Source organism: Tenrec ecaudatus, chromosome 9, assembly GCF_050624435.1.
Source record: "Tenrec ecaudatus isolate mTenEca1 chromosome 9, mTenEca1.hap1, whole genome shotgun sequence".
NCBI lineage: Eukaryota > Metazoa > Chordata > Mammalia > Afrosoricida > Tenrecidae > Tenrec > Tenrec ecaudatus.
Window position 1 is genome coordinate 65557068 of NC_134538.1, and position 13467 is coordinate 65570534.

At 37.5% G+C, this 13467-nt stretch overlaps 1 long non-coding RNA gene across 1 annotated transcript in view; it reads left to right on the forward strand.

The window, feature by feature from the left end:
• The first annotated feature begins 110 nt into the window (after positions 1 to 110).
• Positions 111 to 13467, forward strand: part of LOC142456386 (uncharacterized) — a 34406-nt gene continuing 21049 nt past the window's right edge. Inside the window, exon 1 of the long non-coding RNA XR_012786068.1 lies at positions 111 to 321. This is a non-coding gene — a long non-coding RNA (uncharacterized LOC142456386). The remainder of the gene's footprint in view (positions 322 to 13467) is intronic.

The following is a 13467-nucleotide window of genomic DNA, read 5'->3' on the forward strand; positions in this document are numbered from 1 at the left end:
ACATTTCATTCCATAACCTGTTGCAATGTCCCGAGTCCAGATACCTCCTACTTGGCTCTCTCAGAGACACCATTTTGTGAGCCCGGGCCTTCCTTTCTGACTGTAATTGGACCAGGCAATGATGGAGGCGCTGATGTTTGTGCTCTCAGACTCTTCTCTTTTCCAAGCAGCAGAGAAGCTCTGTCAGCCATGGAATCTGTGCTTTGAGAGGAAAGAGTGCTAGTAACGGGCCAGCAAGTTAAAAACAAAAACAGAAACATTGACAGAGATTTTTCAATTTATGGGCAGCAAAGAATCTCCTCCCCTCTCTCTCCTGGAATGGTGAGTCCTCATTCTTGCTATGAAAAGTTCAGTCTCACGCTGTGACCAGAAAAACCACGTGGGTGCCAATGTTATGCTAAGAAAACCAGCCATAGAGATACGAGGGTAAATGGAAAGAAAAAAAAACCCAGAAATATAAAAATGTTCATCTATTGTTTCTCTATAAATAAATGTATAAGTCATCGATCTATAAACTTCTGAAGGCAGGGTCACCATCTCTCTAGCCATACCTGGAAGAATTCAGCACTCTAAGATTTCGATTTGCCATTTTGATAACCCCAAGGGATTCTTTGAAATATTCTTTGAGCCCTGGGAGCAGAAATAAATCTTAAAGTGACAAGGTGGCTAAGGTAAGGTTTCTCAACCACATGTTCATAGGAGAGACCATGCTATTTTCAAGGAATGAGCAGGCACATCGTCATGATGGAAAACAAATCCTGGGTGCAATTTTCTTGGCCTTTTTTTTTTCCACCGGTGCAGTTTTTAATTTGCTTAAAACTTCAAAATTGGCCTCTGTGATTCTCATGTCATTTGAGAAAATTGATCAAGACTCCCTCTTTGGAATTCCCCCCAACCGCCCAAGAAAACAAACAGTTGGCATGGCCTTCTGCCTTGAATTAATGGTCTTACAGATTGAGGTAAAGAAATCAAAATCCTTATAAGTGGACCAATAGTTAACATCATGATTAACTGGTCATCAGTTGTAGAATTAAAAGTATAAGCCATCCCTGAGTTATCTTCCATCAGATCTTGCTGCCTGTTTATTTCTTTGGAATAGGTACATACATGGAGCTCTTCCAGTCAGTTGGCCAAGTAGCTGCCTTCCAAATATCTTGGCATAGACGAGTGAGTGCTTCCAGTGCTTCGTCAGCTTGTTGAAACATTTTAAGGGGTATTCCATCCATTCCTACAGTCTTGTTTTTGACGAACGTTTTCAGTGTGGTTTGGACTTCTTTCATTTGGGTTCTTGCTAATATGCTACCTCTTAAAATAATCGAATGTGGACTAGTTCTTTTTGGGACAGTGATTCTGTGTATTTTTCCCACTTTCTTTTGACGTTTCCAGCATTATTCAATAGTTTGCCCTTAGAATGCCAGAGCACTTTCTTGTGCTCAGCACCAAGAGGCAGTGCAAACAGTACAAGGCAATACTTCATGGTTTAAGATGAGGAAAGGTGTACATCAAGGTTGTATCCTCTCACTGTATCCTCATATTTATTCGAACTTTATGCTGAGAAAATAATCAGAGAATCTTGATTCTATGGAGAAGAACATGGCATGAGGATTGGAGAAATGCTCATTAACAACCTATGACATGCAGATGCCACTACCTTGCTTGCTGGAAGTGAGGTGAACTTGAAGCATTTGATGAAGAAGATCAAGGATTGCAGACTTCAGTGTGGATTACAATTCAATGTAAAGAAAACCCAAATTCTCACAGCTGGTCCATGATAAAGAGAGAAAAGATTGAAGCTGCTAAGTCTTTCGTCTTGCTTGGATTCACTAAGGTGGGCCTGACCGATGGTATTTTCAGTTGCCTGATATGCATGTGAAAGTTGGACCCTGAATAGCAGAAAATGAAGACTATGAAGAAGAATCTATGCATTTGAACTATGATGCTGGTAAAGAATATTGAAACGACCCTTGACCGCCAAAAGAACAAAAAATATGTCTTGGAAGAAGTACATCCAGAATACTGCTTAGAGGCAAGAATGGAAAGACTCTGTGTCATGTACTTTGGACAGGTTGTCAGGAGAGACCAGTCCTTTGAGAAGGACATAACGCGTGGTCAAGTAAAGGGGCAGTGAGAAGGAGGGAGGCCACTGACAAGCTGGATTGACACAGTGGTTGCAACAAAAGGCTCAAAGACAAGAAGAATGTTGAGGATAATGCAGGATTGGGCAGCATTTCATTCTATTAGACACAGGTTTGCTTAAGTCGGTATTGACTTGATGGCACCTAACAACAACAGCACCAATTCCCCTGGGATCCTCGGTTTAGATTGAACTTTGCTCCCTTGATCACATTGGTTAATCCAAGAGTCATCCCTGCTTATAATTAACACCGAAAATTAGTTTCCAATTGATGATATTGGTATTTCTAAAAGACTGATGGAAAGATTTGTTCTTTGACCTAGAAACACTTTGTGTGTGTTCATTTAAAATATACAATGTAACTAAGATAGATGTATTATTGAGAGCATTTGTTTGCAGACATCCCTGATCTCACGTTTAGGCATGTTTGTGTAGAATAAACCCATGCATATATGAACTGGGCTCCTGCTCATGGGTATAAGACATACATACAAAGTACTTCAAAATTCATGGAGAATTCCACTATCTTTTAATTTCATTTTCCCACGAATTATTTGAAGTCCCCTCACACCTATGGCTGAGTTGTGGTGATTTTTGTTTTCTTTACATTGGAGTGTAATCCATACTGAAGGCTGCAGTCTTTGATTTTTGTCGACAAGTGCTTCGAGCCCTTCCTTTCAACAAGCAAAGTCATGTCATCTGCCTAAGTCTTTTTAATAAATCTTGTTACCAAGTCTTCTCCTTATCCTGATGCCACACTTTTCTTTATATAGTACAGCTTCTCCGATTACGTGCTCAGCCGATAGATTGAGTAACTATGTGGGAAGAATACACCCCTTACACACACCATTCATGGTAAACCACACAGTGTCCATAGTCCTGTTCATTTGCCTGCCTCTGTAATGCCTGCCCATCTTCTTCTTTAAAAAAATTGCTTCTGTAACAACTGAATGTCTACGTACGGACTCCCTATGAGTAAAGTGAAAAGTTCTGGAATTCTAATTGTCCTTAATGTTATCCCTAGTTTATTCTGATCCACACAGTCAATAAAACACAGAAGGATTTATTTTTTTGGTAGATCCATCTGAGGTCAGCAATGATATCCTTTCTTCCAAATCTTCTGAGTTAGGCTTGAGCTCAACTCTATTGCACTTGATCATGTTCTAAGGCTTATTTCTTTGCTCATAAACAACATCACATATCAAATTTATGGGAGGAAAGGTAGGCTCCAGATCCAACATCATAGTACTAGATGATCAAAGCCTCAATGCCTACCACCCTGACCAGGATCTGAGATGATAAGAAAGGTAGGATGTACACTATGACCGAGGCAAGGGAGAAAATAATTTTAAGTATCTGAATTTAATGGAACTCTAATTCTTTGAAGTGAGATTTAGGCTTAGCTTTTTAGCCTTGGCCAACTTTTTGGTCTAGTAACCAGGAAAACAACACACCAAATCGGCTTCTTGGCTTAGTTTGTCTTGTGAACAACAGTTGAATGAACTGTTTCTAAATTAACAAAAAACATACAGATTATAATTATTTTATTTCAATCTAAATACTCATGCATTGACAATCAAAGGATAATTTGTATGATGTTTTATTTTACCAAGCCCCAAATGTGTACATGTGATTATAAGAGACACATTCCCAAAACTAAAAGTCATGGGCCATGCATGCAAACTTGCTTATAAGTCAATGTAATAAGTGGAGCTTAAATCATGAAAAGTAATTTTTCCAACTTGTAGGAGAAATGATATCTTTTTGTCCATCTTGATCAGGGAAATCAATTTGCATACTAATCGGAATGTCCAGGAGGCCTGGGCCAGGTATTAGAAGCTAATTCCTGTTAAGTGATAAAAACTGTCCTCTTAGGAGCTGGTTAAAATAAGATGATAAAGCAAAAATTGCCAATAAAATTTAAACTCCCAGTGAGTAAAATACCCCCTAAATATTAAAGCTCTATTTTATATGAAATTAGTATAAATTTATTATTTTTTAAATTTAAAAATGTTAAGGAGATTTTCTAGCCAATATGTTGACTGACTCAGGCTGAAGAAAATTCCACTGTACTATTGGTAAGACTTTGCTTAATTTATCTTATTATTTGACCTGGCCAGTCCATGAGAAAGATATTTTCTTAACACATAAACCAATTGTCATTGAGATGATTCTGACTGAAAGAGACCCCATCTGAATCTGTGTGCTCCATCAAGATTTCAATAGATCTAATTTTTGAGAAGTAGATGGCCAAATATTTCTTCTGATTTGCTCTTGAGTGGATTTAAATTGCCAAACTTTTGGTTAGAAACAGAGTGCTCAGCTATTTGTGCCACCTGGAAATTTTTCCTAACATATATCATGGGGTTATAACATTCTAAACATTGAATTTTAAGTATTGATAGACATACAAAAGTATAAAACTCTGTTGACATAACAATGTTGGAGGTGATGAGAGAAATTAATGAAGTAAAAATCCTACACTGGAAAAGCCAAGATAAATGGAAAATGATTTGTTTTTAGAATTTTTATTTTCTCACTTTAGTTAGTAACTAAAATAATAGAAATAGAAAAATTCTGATGGCTTTCAGATGGGCAGTCTCACAAAGAAAAAAGGAAAGTAGTACAGCAAACATTTTAAGCAAGAGTTTAGAATCAACTGGAATGAATTTGAATGCAAGCATCTACTTGCTGTATGTTCTTAAGCTGGCCATTGAAATCCTTGGAAATCTAGAGAGACAACCTATAAATTGAGTAGAGAAGGCAGCATCAAGCTATGGGGTAATACCTAACTATTCAGTGTTAAACAGGATAGACAAGAAAGATAAAAGCACAACATCTGCTTGAGGGGGACCATTAGCACAAAATCATAAGGAAGGTTTTACTGAGATTCATGGACTTGAAAAAGGCCTGGGAGGGCACAACAACTCATAAAAGCATAATTTATGGCAGATCAATATATCATAGTTATAGGTAAGATTGCAAAATTGAGAACAGGCCATGATTGAGACAGGTCGGAAGGGGTAACTCCCCCCCAAAACAAACAAACAAACAAACAAACAAACAAACAAACTGATGCTCATTCGGTTTTTTGAAGTGAGAGGGATAATGCATGTGAAGTTCATTCCACCAGGTGAGACTGTTAATCAAGCTTTCTATTTAGAGGTTCTGAAAAGATTGCTTAACAGTGTGTAACAAAAAAGGCCTGATTTGTGGCAGATGGGGAGAATCATTTTGTTACCAAACAATGCACCGGCTCAGGCAGCCATCTCAGTGTGCCAGATTTTGGCAAAAAACAGCAGGCTCCTCTTGCCCCATGCACCTTACTCACCTGACCTTACTCCATGCAACTTCTTTTTGTTTCCACGAATGATGAGGACATGAAAGGACAGCGATTTGAAGACATAAAAGAGGTGAAGAAAAAAACGAGGGAGGTGTTATCAGCCTTCCAAGCAGATGAGTTTGAAAAATGTTTCCAAGAATGGAGTAGAAGATTTGATAAATGTATTAACAGTATTGGCGCATACTTTGAAGGTGATAAGATTGTTTTGTAAAAAAAAACCAACTTACATATATAGCCTTGAATAAAAAATCGGTTTCTTTTTAGGTACCCCTAGTACATTATGTAAGACAGAAGAGAAGTGTACAAGATTGGTTCAGGGCCCTTTGACCAAGACAGTCAAGGCAGGCATTACTCACTGACCATGTGACTCAAGTACAGTGATCTCTTACCGTCCAGCGGTATGGACCTGCAATGAGTGACGGCCTGAAGAAAAAGAGTGGCCAGTGGACCGATGTGCCACAGGCCAATTTTATTTCCAAAGTTCAGTTTTACATATATTGAGGCAAGGGTGCGTAGCACACACAGCGTAACAGTAACATTGTGATAAAGCTGCTCTAAGCACAAACAGTTTCTTGGGACAAATCTTATCTTAAGAAATGCAACTGTGTTCTCAGTGTACTTTGGGCATCTTGGAATGTGGGAAAACATCATAAGGACACAGTGTCCTGCAGCACCCCAGAGAGCCCCCAGTTAAAGCTCAGGGAGTCTCCACAATCTCCATCAAATATGCACCCAGCCAAGCCCTAAGGGGCACTTTCCTAATCCACTCTCCCATGCGCATCCCTGGCCAATGGACAGAAGGAATCTAATGGAGGCTTAATGCAGGAGGGGTCTCTGGAAACGGATTTGGGGCTTTCATTGCAATCCATAGTCTTTTTTGCAAACCAGGTGCTCATAATTTAGCTCTAATACATTGAAAATCACCGAAAGTAATGTAACTTCTAAAGCATACATGTTGAAATTTAAAAATAAAATTAGATTTTAATATTATCCAATGAAATACCATAACAATTTGATGACTATTTATCATAAATTTAAAAGTAAATAAAAATATTTCTTACAAATGACAAAATGGGAAGTCCAGAACACTTCTTGTGTTCATTTGGAATTTGCACATGCCTCCAGAGGCAATTGTGTGAATGGACAAAGGAATACTGTGTGGTTTAAAATCAAGAAAGGTGCACAACAAGGTTAGGTCCTCTCACCATAATCATTTACCCTATCTGCTAAGCAGATGATCAGAGAAGCTGGGTTATATGAAGAAGAAGGTGGCATGAAGATCAGAGGAAGGCTTATTAACAACCTACAATTTGCAGATGGCACCACTTTGCTTGCATTAAAGTGAGAAGGATTTTAAGCACTTGTTAATGAAGATCAAGGACTGCAGCCTTCAATGTGTTTACACCTCTATGTAAAGACCAAAATCCTCACATCTGGATTCATAGGCAATGGCATGATAAATGGAGAAAAGCTTGAAGTTGTCAAGGATTTTGTTTTGCTTGGATTTATAATCAATGCTCATGGAAGCAGCAGGCAAGAGATCCAAAGATATGTTCCATTGGGTAAATCAGCTGCACAAGACCTCTTCAAGGTCTATTGAAAAGCAAAGATTTCACTTTGAGGACCAAGGTATGCTGGTCCCAAGTCATGTTGTTTTCCATTGCCTACTGCATATGAAAGTCAGACATTGACTAAAGAAGACTGAAAGAGAATTGATGCCTTTGAATTACGGTGCTGCAGAATATTCAAAGACCAAAACCTAAACCTGAACTCATGCCATCAGGCAATGCTGGTTCACAGCGACCCACTGTGGACTTCCCAAGACAGCAACTGTGTATGGGAGTAGAAAGATATTGTTTGAAGTACCATGTATGACTAAAAGGAAAAACTGGAACAAACACAGCCAGAAGAGCCATGATTTTCTTACCAACTTTGGACATGTTGTCAAGAGAGACTGGTCCCTGGAGAAGCCCATCCTATTAGGCAGGGCGGAGTGGCAGCAATGGAGAGGAAGGCCCTCCAGCAGATGGACGGACACAGTGGGTGCAACAATGGGATCGTCATAGGAACAATTGTGAGGGTGGCGCCACAAAGGCAATGATTTGTTCTCTTGTGCAAGAGGTCGCTATGGGTCAGAAATGACGAAATTGCACCGAACAACAGCATTGACAAAATTGTTTTGATTCTACTGGAATACAGACTCCTGGGTTCTTGAAATTGGGTATCTCCCCCTCGGTGTCGTTTTTGAACCTGATGGGACTACTTCCTTGGAATTCCTTTCAGGTTAATTAATAGTAATTGAATTAGAGAATAGTGTTTTACTCTTAGGTATTGGATTTTGGGGAAATTATCGAGGTTGCCAGCTACTAGAAACAGAAACTGCAGCATCTGGCATTGTTTCCGGATGTCTTTGGACTGTTTCTGTAACATGCTCTGTTCTTTGATATTATCACTTGAGAAGTTAGCACAACACTTAACTATAGAACCCGTCTTCTCTTCAGAGAGCCATCCCAGCTTGTTCTGCTGATACTGCCCCATTGGAAACTATCTATTCAAAACAAATGTCCTTGGTTACACTAATTTTTGGTGCTTTCTAAGCCATCCAGTTTTTTGACATTGAAAATCTACAGATTTTCCCTCTTTCCTATTCTTCTTCAAATGCTTGTTTTCATTATACTTTGCCTGAATAATTAATTTTAATATACAGTTCTTAATATTTGAATAACTGAAAAATTCAATTTTAAAATGTTAATTTGACTGTGAATTATTAATACAATTAATAGCAGACATAAGGCTATGGAGATAAATACTATACATTTTATAATTAAAAATTAAAGCAAAATATTATAACTGCATCTCATAAGTTAGATGTAGCTGATTTCCTAAAGCTATGGATGGATAATCTTTAATTACTAGAATTTAATAAGGGTCCTTTTCCTGTTTATCTTTGTGATAGTCTATAACCTTCAAACAAATCTCACATAAATAGTACTTAGGACGTTTGCTGTGGAAATGCCACAATTCTTTGAACTCTTTCCAAGTTATACTCCTAATGGTCTAACATCAGATCATTACATTACATTAAGTCTGCCTTCAATTTTGTTGACATTTTGTTCAGAAATCACTTAATAGGCATAGCGATTTGTAACCTAGTTATTAGTATCATTAATTTTCTCAATACAATACTGTAAGGAATTCCACAATCTCCTGAGATATCCTTATTCCTTGAGGAAATGTAACTAGAAAGATTTCAGATGGATGAGAACCGTTCTTATCTTATGGAAATTACAGAAAGGGAAGTTGTGAAAGGGAGATGAGGAAACGTAATTTGGCCAATCAGAAATGCCTGTCATTACTGTGTTAAAGCTTAATTTATCAGAACCTGGTTTGCAGAAGGCTTTGGGTAACAGAGAAAGTCCCAAATCCATTTGTAGTCTCCAGTGGATTGAGCCTCCATTGAATTCCTTCTGACCATTCACCAGGGATGTTGACATGTTTGCCCTCAGGCAGGATGCATTGGAAAGTGGATTAGGAAAGTTTCCTTCAGGCTTTGGCTGGGTGTGTCCTTGATGGGGATCACTGTATTTGCTTGCATAATCTCAAGTTATGCCCTGATTTGAGGCAGATCTGTATAGGTCGGACTGCAGAAGGGGAACAAACCTTGGCTGCTTTGGCTGAAGGGCTCTGAGCCAACCTTGTGAGCTCTTCTCTCTAACATAATGTATAAGCCCCAACTATGGTCCTGTTCCCACTTCTATAGCCCCACCTGTAGTGGTGTAAGATAAAATCATTTTAATATGAATATTGGAATATGGATATTGGAACAGTGAAATCAAAGACACTAAAGTAAAAACAAATGGAAACCTAGTGAAATGTGAATAAAATCTGTAATTTACTTAAAGGCATTGTGCCAATATTAATTTCCTGGCAAATATATTATCATTATGCAAGATATTAACATTGAAGAAGACTAAGTTAAGAATATATGGAAACATTTTGTACTATTGTTCAACTTTTGTATAGCTTCAAAAGTAGTTGAAAATAAAATAAAGAATTAAATTCAATACTATTATTAAACATTATGTGCATATGTGTGTGTGTGTGTGTGTGTGTGTGTGTGAGCTACCAACCTCGAAATCAGCAGGTGGAAACCACCAGCCACTCCAAGGGAGAAAGATAAGACTTTCTAATTGTGTAAAGATTTAACGTCTCAGGCAGCTCTACTCCGGTCCCGTATGGTCACTAAGACTTGAAATTGACTCAATGACATTGAGTTTTTTTTCTATAAGTATGCATTTAAAAACACACACATATGCACATATATAAATATAATTGTAAAACTAAGACTGATTCATCAGCATGATTAGACATAAGTCCTTAATATAAATTTTCAAATGTTATAACTATCACAAACATAAAGTCAATCATGCTAAAAGTAGATAAGTAAAGAAAATCTTATTAAAGTCCAGAAAAGAATGCTTTTAATGACCACTTTTATGAGTGACTCTTACAAAGGTTTTACTTATGCAAAAAAAGAAAAGATAAAAATAATAAGAACTATGATGCTTGGGAAGATGGAGATAATTACTATTTATTAATTGTAATATTTTATTTACTACTTATTATCGATAGTTTTCTACCTAGAAAACCTAAGTAAACACATGGGAAATTATTGAAATTAATGATAATTTATAAAGGTGTTGGTATACAGAAATAAATTGCTCTTTTCCCCTATTTTTTCTATTATCTTTTTCTATTCCTTAGTTCAAAATGATATTGAATAAAACAAACAATATTTGAAAAAGTTTAAGTAATGTATCAAAATTAATTAATTACTACTGATATACAAAACACATACCCACACCAAAAACCTCCAATTAGTGATAGAAAAATATGATTTGATTGAATTAAAAGTTATAGGAAAATCAATTATCAAACATACATAATTTAAAAAATAAATTCCATGCAATGTCTACTAAACTCTCAGTTGATAAAATGATTCCAAATTAGAAAATGTTGAAAGAAAACAAATGAGGGAAGAATTCACTTTTCATATTAAAATGCAGCATGAAGCTACAATTATTTTCACAGTATCAGAAGACATTCATTCCATAGAGCAGATGAAGAAACAGTGAAAATTATTCATCTAAACACTTTAGATGAATGAGATTTGAATTGTTATTAAGTGCTGATGGATTCCAACTCAAAATGACCCCATGTACAACAGATTAAACTCCGACCTGGCCCTGTGCCATCCTCCCATTTGTTCCTATGCATGAGACCATTGTTCTAACCACCATGTTAATTCTTCTCTTTGAGGGTCTTCTCTGTTTTATTGATTCTCTACCATCCTGGTGTCACTCTCCAGGGAATGAGCCCTTCTGATGACATGTCCAAAGCCTGTGAGATCAAGTCTCTCCATCCTCTTTTCTAAGGATCATTCTACAGATAGATATGGCCCTTCTTTGACATTCCATAGCATGTTTAATATTCTTCCCCAAAGCCATAGCTCAAATATATCAATTCTTTTGGTCTTCTTTATTCATTATCCAACATTTACAAGCATATGAGGTGCTTGAAAATACCCTGGCTGGAGTGAGGATCATCTTAGTCTTTGTGTCAGTCTGGGTAGACTAGAGAAACAAATCCATAGAAACTCATATGTGTATAAGAAAGCGTTTTATATAAAGGGTAATTGTTCATTAAGAAAGAATCGCAACCCAGTCCAAGCCCCTCAGTCTGATTTTAATCCATATGTCTGATACCAATCTATAAAGTCCTCTTCAGACTCATGAAACACATGCAATGACGCCGAATGTAGGACGATAACAGGGCAGTGGGTGGGAAGTCTTTGTATCCAGTGGTGCTGTAAGCATCTTAGCGCTGCAGGTGTCTCCAGTTCCCAGGGCATGGGGTCTACTAGCGTAGTGCCATGTGTCTTGTCCTCAGAGATGTCTCACAATGAGCAGAGAGAGAGAGAGAGAGAGAGAGAGACAGAGAGAGAGAGAGACAGAGAGAGAGAGAGAGACAGAGAGAGAGAGAGAGATTGTCTCCCGCCTTCAAGAAGGAATACCAGATTTCCCAGAATTCTCAGAAGGTCCTGCCCACACAGAGGCCTCATTGGCTATGATCCGCTTGACAGACTAGACTCCACCCCTTCACTCTTAATCCTCTCAAGTCCCAAATTGACACCAGGTTATGTAGTTACCATAGTTTCAAAGTGATATCTTTGTTTTTCAACCTTTTCAACCAATCTTTTGCAGCAGGTTTCCCTAATACAATAATTTGTTTGATTTCCTGACTTGCTTACATGGGCATTGGTTGTAGATCCAAGTAAAATCAAATTCTTGACAACTTCAATTCTTTTTTCCTGATATTGCATTATTGTGAGGATCATTGTGTTCTGTTGAGGTGTATTCATATTGAAGGTTTAGTATTAAGTTTTCATAGTTAGTTCTGTAAACCCCATTTTTTTTTGAAAGGAAGTCTTCATGTGTGTATCATAGGGTGTTAATGAGTCTTTCTCTGTGTGTGTGTGTGTCTGTCTGTCTGTGAATCTGTCTTATTTCAATGCTGATGCTTGTTATTTTTCCTATACATTAGTTTCACATATTATTTGTTGAGAATATAGACTGAATTAGTTTGATGAAAGTATAACACACACACACACACACACACACACACACAAACACATTTAAACCAGGCACCATCACCTTGCTCTGTTTGAAGGATTTTCTCTAAGTCTAGGTACAGGTTCCATATGAACATATTTAAATGTCTGGAATTTCCATTCTTCACAATGTTATTTATATATATATTTATTTATGATTCACACAGTCTGGTGCCTTTGAATGACTATTTAACAGAGGTAAACATCTTTCTAGTATTCTCTGTTTGCCACCAAGCTCCATCTTGTATCAACAATGGTATCCCTCATTTCTTCTCTTTTAAATCTACCTCACATTTCTTGAATTTTCTTATCAATATACTACTCAAATTGGTATGTAAAATCTTTAGCAACACTTTATTTGCATGGGATATTAATGATTCAAAACCTCCAAACTCACTACCATCAAGTTCATTCTCACCCAGAGTGGCCTGCTGCTGCTGGATTAACAGTCTCACAGGTCACTTGCTGTACCACCAGGTCCCCTATGTTATGGATCATGTTTAATTACTCCTACGCTCTACTGAATCATCTCTCTTTGGCATGAGCATGAGTGTACATCATTTCTAGGTGACCAACCAGGTATCTGTCTTCTAAACTTCTTGGCAAAGAGGACTGTATATTTCCATTGCTATGGCTGCCTAGGTGTGAAAACACTTCAATTGGCTCTCTCTCCAGTCCTGGGGTTTTGTTTTTCACCAATGTCTTCAGTGAAGCTTGAACTTCTTCTTTGAATGCTGCTGCTTTTGTTTTTTATTTGTTTTTAAAAATATCGTGATTTATAACACGGCTAAATGTTGAGCTATTTTTGTCAGAGTATCTCTGTCTATTCCTTCCATTTTCTTTAGATGCTTCATGCATCACTCCATATTTTGCTCATAAAAATCATTAATAAATTGATTAAGTAGTAAAATGGTTCTAGAAAATACGACAAATCATTTTGGAAAAAATAAACAGGATCTCTGGCCATAAAGAATACACAAAGATCTCAGATGAATTATAAAATACCAAATAGAAGAACTGTGAGAAAGCATTTATTTATCTGACCAAGGCAAGTGAGGGACCATGTGAGGCTGCATTCTCTGAAGAGGAAAATCAGCGATGCTTGCATGTGTCTCTCTATAGAAATAGATTTATATCAGGAAATGGCTCACACAGTTGAAGAAGCAGGCAAATCCAGTCCAGTTCAAGACCTAGGCCAAATGCAAGCTAAAGGCTTCTCACACATGTAGCTTCAGAGGCTGATGAACGGGAAGGAGGAAGATGCATCAGGAAGACCATAGTCATCTGGATGCAGAGTTGAACGAATCTAAGGTGAACTGT